The following is a 12,213-nucleotide window of genomic DNA, read 5'->3' on the forward strand; positions in this document are numbered from 1 at the left end:
CGCTCTGACGCAGACGTTCAGCGGTTTAGGGTACGCTCCGGTAGTAACCCGACAGTTGAATTCGGTTGTAGCGAGCTCCAATAAAGCTTATCGATGCTACAAAGATCTCTCTCGGTCTGTGTGTACCCAGTGGCTGCTCTCTGAGAAGTTGACTGCACTTGCGTTTCAAGCCTCGCCTTGGCATCGCTTCCGTGGGCGCGTCAGTGCCCCGGAAGTGACGTCATGCCGCGTCCTCTGTCTGTTGAGAGCAGTGGGTCCTCTCTGGTCTTTGTGCGGCATTTCTACCGTTCCGGGGCGCTGCAGGGACTCGGGGTAGGGGAGGTAAGAAGAGCGGGGTAGACGTGGACCCCGTCACTAATGTGCATGTAATAACAGCTCTGCGCACACTGTCCCACACTGGATGACGTCTGAGCTCCTAGGGTCAGCATCTAGTGGCCCCAGGAGCGGAGCATGTATTGCCTCCTTGCCCCAGTGAGCGTGTTCTGTCAGCTCGTGAGTGACTGCTCCTAAAGTCACCAGCATTTGCAAGATGACGATTGTAGCTGCACTTAACGTGAGCCTATGGTGCCTGCTGTGATCTGAGCTTCAGGTGTCACCCTCACCCCATAGGTTAGGTAGGGAGTGTCTGCACCTAATATGCCAATATAGCGCCTGCCCCTAATCTGCACACGCAGTAGCTTACCCTGACATGAGTGTATTCTGTCTGCCCCAATATTCTTTATTCGGTCTGCTCCTAAACCGAATTTATTGTGTTTTCCAACCCAAATGCATGGTGTCTGTTCCTCACTTCTGTGTAATGCCAACTTCTAACCTGTGTATATATATCTGTCAGGCCTCAATGGTAGCGTATATAGTGTCAGCCCTATAAGGTGTTGAAGTGCACACTTCCTGTATGTGTGTTCTGATTTCACATTCTTTATTCTTAGAATATTTTCTGTTAAGTAGTGGGGCTTCTTGGAGTCCTGGTGGAGTGTGGACGAGCTCTTCGGGGCAGCAGTGAAGAGCGGAGTACAGCTGTCGTGCCTGCTTCTTAGAATACAGAAATACTACAGATTGGGTGCTGAGCATCGCCCTGAATATTTATGGACCACATATGTTTCCACCAGAATAATTGTGCAAAGTGCTTTTAGTGTATCAAAAGTCACATTTCCATAGCCGTTCGGATACAAAGGTCCATTGATTGTAAATCAGTTAATAGAGCGCTTACTACCCTGACCAGGAGTTGAAGTCCTTTATGCCTCATTTATCTCCCCCCTCACTAACATTCAATGCCTGTTCTTGGCTTTTAGGGTCAAGAATTATAGCCCACGATCTGCCGTCCATCCCACCCAGTACTGAATGGACACACTCCACTACATACAGTTTGACTACAGCTGGTCTACTCATGCTGAAATGGTTTAATATCTGGTGGTTAATCCAATGGTTAATGTTGGTTATTGCGATTAGTCATGTGCTCTCAATAAAAATGTGTGTATTTGCTTCAGTTACTTTGCAATAATTGTATCAATACCGGTTAGATGCGATCATTAGTGGGGGTTATGTGGTCTCAGGTAAATGGTTGGTGAGATGCACAGGCTGGCAGTATTGGGCAATGTTTGTTTTACTATACTATTCTTCTTAAGTGTCTTTTTTATTTAGTCATTAACTACAATAATTTATTTGACACTGACTGAGAGCATATTGTCAATGCACAGTCAGAAATATTTGTTTTGTTACCTATTCCTATTTTAGATCTACAGCACAGCAGAACAACCACTGGGATGAGAGGTACTTGCACATAACATCCCGGATGTATGTTGTGCATGTGAATGTATGTGGTCAGTGCAGTATATTCATTATACATAAAGGAAGCAGAGTGATGGAGGCTTGTGGGTTTCATTTTGAAAGTTCCTGGCCTGTGCACCGTATGTAAGTGATTTTATTTTCCCATGCAGTAGAAGTGTATTGCTGTCATTACTGAAACTGGACAGAGGAGAGCTGGATACTGAAGTAGGAACAATGGAGACATGGCTCCTATAGAACTTCAATTAGATAATTTTGCTGAGAGGGGCTCCTGAATAACTTTCTTGTAGCCCTGCCACTTGGTAGGGGCTGGGGCTGCAGTTTCTGTTGAGAATGAGAAGCGTAATGGTGTGCCAACCTCTTGTTGCTCTGTAGATTAATGTCTATGTGACTGTTCATAGCCAGCTACATCACATCTCTTTGTGTCTCTATTGTTGGTACTCCAGGCTGGGTACTACCCTACTGCGAGGTGCTGGGCTCTAGAGCGTCCTGGAGAGACACTTGAAAAGAAAAGTTCTGTGTATGTAATGCTGACACTATTATACATGACAGCGTTAGGGAACCACAAATGTCGTTTTGTTGTCTTTAATGCTGAAATTATCATTTATATTATTGGGAAGAATTTGAAATCACATTGCAGCAGGCAAACGTTTGTACTACTATTGACTTTTAAGAGGAAGTAATATCCAGATATCTAATATTGAGTATACTTGTAACAAGTACTAGACAAGACTAGACAACAGAAATCTAGTACGACAGTCCAGCTTAAAAAAGTTGCAGAACATATGCACAGGCAGGAGCCAACATTCAAGGAAAATTCAAAACTGTTACAAGCAGTCAAAATGTAAACCTAGAAGACAAGAAAATGTAGAGCAAGATAGTTCGTAGAGTATTGGGCAGCGCTAACTTTGCTGATATGACTATAAGTGAGATCAAAGCTGCTGGCAGTATCACGCCAGTGGTGGGACATTTCTTGTGCTTCCTCAGCAGTTTGGAACAAGCATTTACAATGCAATGGTCCCGGCATTGTTAAAGTTAGAGCTATTGGCATTGCTCATGACATTATTTTTATTTATGTTTTTAAAACATATAAATAAATGGCATTGTCATTTACAATGCCAATAGCTTAATCTCTTGCAAATGCGAGACCTATTGCATTTGCACCCACACACAGAGCCACACACACACACAGCCAGAGAGCGAGACGTTAATGTTTACTTCAGTCGTTGTTGAAGGGAAAAGCTTTTCCGAATCATGAATTGGAATGGTTTAGTGGAATTGCATTAGTATATTACAGAAAGTGTTTTAGCGGCCACACCCCTTCAAGTTTACCTTATCTGAGGGGTTGTGGCCATTAATATCAATACTGGTAATATTATTAACAATAGTAATGGTGGTAATCACAATAATATTAATAATAAAAATATTCCCTCGGAGCCCGCGCAGGGCCTGTGCGTCGGGCTGCTCTTCGAGGCGGCGTGTCTAAGATCACAGCCTGTGTGCAGGCCACTGGGATCTGGACGGACAGCCCCTGCTAATGTGCTTGAAGGGGTCACCGGCTTGTCAGGTTCATGGGACTGACAGCTTCTATTGAGAATCATTTGGTATTTTTTCTAGAGAGCATTGTGCTACGCTTTTGCCGTTTCTAGGCTCTGTAAACAAGAGAGTGTGCTATTGTTCAATGGAAGACGCACCGTTGGGGCATCTGTTGCGTGAATAGAAGTGGGGGCTGGGGGGGCAGTCGCTCTTCAATTCCTTTACTGGAAATGTCTTTTTGCTTCATGCTTTTGAAGGAGAAACCAGGAAGTGCTGCGAAAAGCTGTACGTTAAGAGAACAGGACACCGTGAAAAGATTGACTTTTATGGCTGCAGACAGTCCTTCCACTTTACCTCTGTACACTGGTCCCAATGAACGTCGCTGTGCCCAAGATTACAGTTGTGTTCAGGCAGCCGGGATTTGTTCGTGTTGCTGCAGATAACGTGCATCCTGTGTGCTAATTGTTACATTTGGCCGCAACAGAGGTGGTGTGTGCTGGAGTACAATCCCTTTAATCATTTTACGGCGAGACCTGCACTTTATAGAACAGATATAGGGCCCTGGGTCTTTTTGGACACTGTTTATTCCAGCGCATTGACGCCTGAAGCGCAGTTCTAAAAGCTATGTCTAATGTCCTTTTCACAATTTAATGTTGACCCTTTGCTTATCTGTAATATAAAATTACATAGTGACTATTATTAGCGGGTTGTGGATGAATAAATAAATTAAATGACATTTTATCGATCACCTACTTGAAACCATTTGTACCCAAGAGAAACCAAAAACCTTAAAGTAATAGAACTGCAGATTTTGAAGCAGCCGCCTTGGTGTGGCACTAGGTTTATTTATTGCGCTGCGGTCGTTACAAAAAATACAAAGAAACCCAGACTGGGAACCCAAACCTGCCCTGGCAAGCGTTGTCAGTGCCGCTCCCGTGGGAGCACAGGGAGGAGACTGCGAGCGAACGGCGGGCGCCTTCCGGGCCTGCGGTGGTGACAGAGAGCGGGCGGCTGGTGCTTTACGAGGCTGGGCGGGAGAGGTGGCTGCGGGGTTCTGGGCGCGGGCTGCGGGGGCCTTGCGGGCCGGCGGCGGGGACTTGGGTGCCGCTGCAGGAGCCTTCGGCGGGGACTGGGAGCGAGCGGCCGCTGGCTTCAGAGGGGATCGGGACCGAGCTGGCACAGACTTCTGACTCTTCACCGGGGAGCGGGCCCGAGCCCTTGGCGGACTCCGGGAGCGAGCCGCGCGGGGCTGCGGGGGAGAGCGGGACCGGGACGCGGGTGTCTTCAGAGGGGATCGGGACCGGCAACAGAAATCACTACGTCCATCCCGGCAACAGAGACGTTACCAATGACGAAAAACCAGCCCTGTAAAAAAAAAAAAGGAAACGCCCACAATGGCCCACCTCTGAATGAAAAAAGGGGCGGGGCTTAAAAAAAGTGAAAGAAACGCCCACGAATCTGCTCAAGACGGGGCCTGAACCGAGTGACGCACATCTCTTCCAATGGCTAGCCTCCATTTACGAAGCTAGCCAATGGAAGAGAGAGGCGGATTAAAGCCCCACTGTAGAAGTCATAAAATCTTCGGCTCCGACCACTGCTTCGCAGTACGACGGTAGCCTTGACGTAAATACTCTTTTTTTGAGGTTTGTACTTTTGCACAACTTATCAGAAATACAGTATCATCATGTGAGTTACAATTGTTAGAGGAATCAACAGATCTAGGTGGGACAACAACGAGGTGCTCTCTCGTCAGGGCTTGGAGCAAGCATGCTGATTGCGCGACTGATGCCTTAAACCTTTTCAATGTGAGACTCTGGTGGTGAGCTGTGAGTTATGTGTGCCTTCGAAACAGTAATTGTGTGTGTGGAGGTCGGGTAGCAGCACAAGCATGGGTGGTATGCAGTGTAGTGTGAAGGTGACAGGGAATGGGTGGGGCTGGGTACGTGGCAAGATAACGACTTGCAGTCGTGCCATTTCCTATCTGTCCATGGCAGTGATTGTGTAGGTGGGCCAGGGGCATGTGCGTTGTCTGGGTAGTGGTCTGGGACCGGCTGAGTACAGTGAAGGGGGGCAGTATTGGGTGGTCGAGCGGGTGGAGGTGCGTCCTTGCGTGCTAGTTCTCGGAACTACATGAACATGGTGTCCCTCCCAGTGCATGTGTTGGGAGTCAGCGGTGCGGGAATGGCATCTGGGAACGTGAGATTGGCTGTTGGGAATATCAGTGTAACCTCGACGGTCTTAGGTAGGCCCTGTATAGCCCGTATATTGAATACTCTTAAATATAGCATTTCGGGAGACTCAAGGGCCAAAATCCATTCTGCGACATGGAGCTTGCACCTAATATCGTCCTCTCGCACCTGTCTAAGGGGCGCTAGAGAGATCCCTGTGTGTTCCATGAGGGATTAGTTTAGCCGTGCAATCAGGTGTAGCCCGGAACCCATGGTGCAATGGGTATGTGACTGCATAGGAGGGGGTTTCCTCATCAATGATGTGTCATATGAGGCGGCTTGTTGACAATAGTTGGCCATTCAGGAGGAATTGACTGAGGGGGATATCATAGTTTTGTTGAAGCTAGTCGAATGTCAGTAGGTGATGGTTACGGAATAGATTTCCTATTGTTTCAATGGATCGGTCGTATCACGTGGCTATGTCCTCCAAGGTGAAGGAGCCAGGAAACCGTGGCAGGCCTCCTAGAGGGATCTCAGGAGCATAAGGCAGGACATGGCGTGTCAGGTGCCAGATCCAAATCAGACAAACGCGAGCTACAATGACCACAATTGATGCATTTTAACTGAAGGCAGCAGGAGTTGGCGTAGAATATTTTCTCAATACTAAAACAACAGCATGCTGAGCACAAATGAAAAATTTAGAAAACAATGTTTGTTCAATTTACCAAAAAACCCTATGTTCTGAGATCTGATAGGCACTTAGGCTGCAGGAGAGAGTGGATGGTGAAGTGCAAATAGAATCAGTGACAGCAGTATTAAGGTCCAAGATTTTACTTTTATAAATCACAGCCTATGTTGCTTTATTGAGAGAAATAGAAGGGTAGTGCCAAGCAAACAAAATAAAATGCAGGCATGTACCTGCTTAGAAATTGTACTACAGGACTGACAGGCAGTTCAGGCACAAGCAGGGCTTTTACTCTCGAAAAGAAGAACACCAGCAAGGACAAATTTAGTGCGCTGCTCAGGGTGGATGTGAGAGAGATATGGTTAGACAAACACAAGTAACAAAATCAACACACTGAAAAAACATAGTAAAACAGCCAAACATCAAGATACAAAAGAGTCACAGATGTGCAGGAGAAACGGAGGAACTGAAAGGCAAAGCACAAGCCAAACGGACCAAGAAAGCCACTGAGAAATGGAGGCAGGAAAGGTGTTGGTTGGCAACTAGAAATGCAGTAACAGAAAGATAGAAAACGGTGAACTAAGAGGGCAAGGAAAGAAGGCTGAGTCGTGAGACCAAAGGAGCACCGATCAAGAAACAAAAGTCCATGTGTCGCAGAAGCTACAACCTGGCAGACTGTGCAAAGCCATTTAATAACTAAAATCAAGTGAAACTGAAACAAAAACACATGCAGTCCATGTGATTTTAACCCCTTGAAGCCACTGATGGCTTATTTTAAATCACTATTTTCACTACACTTCCCAGAACTAGTTGTATCAATCCCAAGAGGGTATGTGGAAGGTGCTTAACGCTAGCAGTTATTCTGGGAACACGTTTGCTGCCACTGAATTGGAACACCATGAACCGTAAAAGTACTTTGGCATATCCCTACAAATAATCGTTTGTTTGTCTTATATGTCTGTTTGTACTTTTTGATCTACAGGTGCCGAGACACTCCAAACTAGGAGTGATTTTTGGAATGAGCATTCGCTCTTCCTATTTTTATGCACTTTAAACACTTTTTATTTTTTCACTTTCACGTCCCCAGGTTAGGGTGGACGATTAGAGAGTCCATACCGCCGGGGTTTATCATTGTCCTGACGAATGCCTAGGTAAAATCAAACCAATACTAAGGCTGAAACATGTTGACATACTAATGATATATTAATTCTGAATTAAACCAACCATTACCTTGGCTTTACAATTCAGACACATAGAACTCTTGTATTTGTGTCCTAGGGATCACTAATAAACTTTTTTTAGATACCCTTTAGACACTTTTAAGTTTAAGTTTATTTATCCTCACAACACTCCCGTTACACAATACCAGCTCCGCAGTCTTCTGGCGTCGCAGCACACCGAAGAGGCACTAGGTCTCTTCGGTGGGGCCCGATGATGAAGCATGACACTGACTAGGTCAGTGTGTGAGGGCTTTCCTTCAAACCCAAATAGGGTGCGATTATCTTAAATCTGGTGGCTCCATCCAAGTGGCTTATAAGAGACATTAACCTCTCTTTTGTTGTTTATTGATATATAACTGGGGATCAAGAGAGTGTTCCTGCACTTCCCTATCTCTCCCATTGTTTTTCAGTATCCTAGCAGCGCACAGCTGTGAGAGCTTGCTTTTACTTCAGGCAAGATAACTCTTTTTCGTATCGTTGCCTGTTTTACCAATTTGTCCTAGTCTCATCATGGCGAACTTAGGCTTAACATATTCAGAATCCGAGATAGAGGAACTAATGTCCGACCCCACTCTATTTGCAGATCCCCACATCTCCCAAGCTATAGCTAATACTACAGAATGGGAAAACCTTACTGAAAAAAAGCGTGAACACATCCGGACAATCCTACATGGTACTATCATGAAACAATACCTTATTGCAAATGCAGCACCGAGAGGCTTACTAGTCACCAATGCCCCTCGTATCTTCCTCAACGATGAAACATTTAGAAAAGATTGGGCCATGATAGCATGGCATTGTACGCGTGATTGGTTGGTCCTAATCATAAAGACAGCATTCAGATTATCTGAGGCATTAATGATCGAAATTAGAGAGACTGAATCAACCTTCAAAGCCACAATAACCGGCTATAAGAAAAGGTTGGATGAAATAAACAGTGAAATGAAAGAGTATAAGGATAATCTCATGCAATCAAAAGCTACAAAATTCCAAAAGGATCTAAAAATTTTTTCTTTTGAAACAGTATACCCTTACTCTGCAGCCACCTTTGTCCCTCCAACCAGAAATACAAACAAATCAGATCAATCAGATGACAACTCCTCTGATACCAGTGGATCAAGTAACGACTCTGCCCAAAAAACAAGAAGAAGAGGGAACCGGGGGAACAGGAACAACAGAGGAAGACCGGGCAACACGAATTACCATCAACAGTGGCAACCACCACAAATGGAGATGGGCCCGACTCCCTACCCTTACCAACAACCCCAATATCCTTTCATGGGTTGGAACCCAGCATTCATGCCTCCAATCCATTTTCAAAATCAATATAGGCAGCCTTTTTTAGAGAGCGGCCGGAGAGGAAGAGGCAGGAGGAGAGGCAACAACAACAACAGAGTCTCCTGGACAGAGGACGACTCAGTGTCGAACCACACGCGCAGCAATGCCCAACAACCAGGAACGAGCGGACTGTAAGCCTAGTGACCAACCTGTCCAAGCGAATCCTGTCACCAATGGAGAACCAGGTTCTAGAAAAAGGCCTAGGTTTCGTCCCCACAGCAAGACCCGATAAATTTAGACTTCATTGTGAACTCGCCGGGTTCTTTCGGAAACTGAAACTAAAGGCCTTCTTTGAAGGAAAAACAGATCTCAACGATGCAATCAGGAAAGGAGATACGGGGCTTAGACCTAACTCAACATTCATCCCTCCTCCGCACACGGTACCAGCAGCCATCACGGCCTTTGAGCAGGCAGTCTTCAAGGATTTGGAGGCTAGCCAGAACCCCAAAATATTTGGAAATTTCACGACTGCGGAATTCAAGGCACTAGAAGCTCTACAAAATGACAATTCTATAACCATAAAACCAGCTGATAAAGGCGGTGGCATTGTCATACTAAACACCAATGATTATGATAAAACCTGTGAGGATCTTCTAAATGACAACAGGAACTATACTCAATTAATGACTGATCCCTCTCCTGATCTAACGAAAAGGATCACTTCCTTAGTTAAAGAGGCTGGAGATAATGATCACATTTCCAAAAATGAAGCAGAGTTTCTGAATACCAATGACAACATCATTCCATATTTCTATACACTACCTAAACTGCATAAAAACCGGTTACCACCACCAGGTCGCCCAATTGTATCCGGGATCGGATCAATTCTAGAACCTCTCTCTAGGTTCTGTGACCAATTTTTGAAACCCTTGGTACAGGCAACTCCTTCGTACCTGAAAGATACAAAAAGTTTACTACATCTCTTGACAGACATTACATTCGAGGCCAACTCAGTCACATTAGTGACCTTGGATGTTGAAAGCTTGTATACAAGCATCCCCCAGGACGATACCATCAAAGTCCTGGGGAAGGCATTGGATTCAATCGAATGGGAATATCAAACCCCCAAAAAATTCATTATTGATTGTGCGACAATAGCACTCAAAGAAAACTTCTTCTCCTTTAAGGATAAGCTGTTCCTTCAACGCTCGGGCACGTCGATGGGGAGTACCTTTGCTCCTAGTGTGGCCGGGCTGTACGTGGCGGATTTTGAAGCCCAGCACATTCTTCCTCCAACTGCAAAATTTCGGTCATCAATGCTTCTATGGAAGCGCTACATTGATGATATCTTGCTATTATGGACAGGCAATGAGAGTAATCTGGAAGCTTTCCTGTTGTGGATTAACACTCTAGACAACAACTTGAGATTCACAAATACTACAAGTAAAACTGATATTGTTTTTCTGGATGTACTGATCACAATATCTGGCACATGTTTAACCACAAAAACTCATCATAAACCAACAGCAAAGAATAATCTATTAGAATTCAGTAGCTTTCATCCACGCCCCCTAAAAGAGAACCTTCCTTATGGGCAATACCTGAGGTTAAGGCGGAACTGCAGTACACTCACTGATTTCAAGGAACAAGCCTCAAGTTTAACTGAAAAACTGAAAGACCGAGGATATCCCTCTGCTATCGTCAACAAAGGCTTTAAGAGAGCCAGGAATCAGCCGAGAGAAGTCCTACTAGAAGAAAAAGTCAACAACCAAGAACCAGTGCCACTTACTTGTGTGACAACATTCAATGGGCTATCAAATTACATGAAAAAAACCATAAATAAACATTGGAGCATCATAAAATCAGCAAAAAAAGACTGGGAAAAACCTATGTTCTCTTTTAAAAAAGGCCGAAGCTTAAGAGATGCCCTAGTTCACACCCGCCCTAAACATAAGACTGACCCTCAGACACCTTCAGTCACAACAGCATGGGGTCTTCCTCCCATCACAGGACATTATCCCTGCTCAGACTGTAGTATATGCCATCTTACAGAAGCTACGAAATCACTGTCTTTGGAACCAGGTAAAATCTGGACACAAGTTGCCCATACAAATTGCAACTCAAACAATGTGATATATCTGATAACTTGTCCCTGTTCCTTACGATACATCGGCATGACTACAAGAAAGGTGAAACAGCGCATAGGTGAGCACCGGAGTAATATCCGATGCAAGAAATTAACAACCAAACTGAGCCGACATTTTTTTGAACACAACCATACCCCGAATGATATGAAATGGACAATAATTGAAAAAATTACCGGTACCACAAACATCCCTACCAGACTCTTTGAGAAAGAACAGCGGTGGGTGTACCGTCTAGGAACCAACATCATTGGGCTCAATGATGATATTCCATGGAACACTGTACTCAACTAAAAGCCTTTGATTCTAATGTCTGCTAAAAGTCACCAACCATGTATGTCCGATCAGTAGCGCTCCATTAAAAAAGAAACGCCAATGCTGTAAACACCAAGAACCTAATTTCCTGGTTCTGATAATATTCATATTCATGTAAAACATTGCACGTAATTTACCCTGCGCTCTTATAAAACTGTTATATATGAGCAGATCTGAATCAAACACACAAACCAATTCAAATGGTGTAATACTGGCGTAACAGTAAGCCCCGATGTAAAATAAACACCATGAATGTCTTACATGGCAACAAATACTAGCATGTCTTGCCGCCATACACATCCTTTATTATGTGTTTGATTCTGCTCTCTTTTTAAAAATCCAAAAAACCGAAGCCTAAAAATCAAGGATCGGCCCACTCAAAGTAAACCTCGGTCAGGAGAGATTACACGAGGTTTCCATGGCAACGAGGACAACCAAGCCTCGTTGTGAAGGATTGGCCCGCTAGTAGCGAGCCTCTCTCTGAAGAAATAACAAGAGGTTGCTATAACAACGAGTGCATCCAAGCCTCGTTTTCACTCATTTTCACCGACCGCGCCCACGGGATAGAACACCCTGGCCTCGGTCGGGTTGAGCCACGCCCACCCGGAAGAGCGCGAACAGCGTTTCACAGCCCCTTAAAAACAAATCCACCGGCCCCGCTCTCCATCGTCGGGGTCCGGTAGAGGCAGTACTAGGTGTACAAGCGGGCTGAGAGTGCTGAGGGCGTGAGTAATGCTGCAGAGAGGATCGGACCAACTCCATACTATCGAGCTAAGTCAATCGCGATTCCGTATGTTTCTAGCCTATGTTTTCTTACCTTTAGGATGTGCCAGGGACACTCCATCCCCCCTCCTGAGACCCATGGTGCAGATAGCGCCAATCTTTAAAGTGAGACTTGTTTTTATATTATACTTGCGTGTGGGGGTCACTGACTCTTTGTCTATTGATCCTCTGAAACACTCATACCATGTGATTTAACCCCTTGAAGCCACTGATGGCTTATTTTAAATCACTATTTTCACTACACTTCCCAGAACTAGTTGTATCATCCCTAGAGGGTATGTGGAAGGTGCTTAACGCTAGCA

The 12,213-nt window shown here is 45.0% G+C and overlaps 1 protein-coding gene across 1 annotated transcript in view; it reads left to right on the top strand.

Annotated features, from left to right (window-relative positions):
- The first annotated feature begins 219 nt into the window (after positions 1-219).
- The window catches only part of LOC144770817 (zinc finger Y-chromosomal protein-like), a 43,619-nt gene continuing 31,625 nt past the window's right edge, over positions 220-12,213 (top strand). Inside the window, exon 1 of the mRNA XM_078655585.1 lies at positions 220-321. The gene's annotated coding sequence lies outside the window, so the exon portion shown is untranslated. The remainder of the gene's footprint in view (positions 322-12,213) is intronic.

The sequence above is a fragment of the Lissotriton helveticus genome, chromosome 7 (genome assembly GCF_964261635.1).
Source record: "Lissotriton helveticus chromosome 7, aLisHel1.1, whole genome shotgun sequence".
Classification (NCBI taxonomy): domain Eukaryota; kingdom Metazoa; phylum Chordata; class Amphibia; order Caudata; family Salamandridae; genus Lissotriton; species Lissotriton helveticus.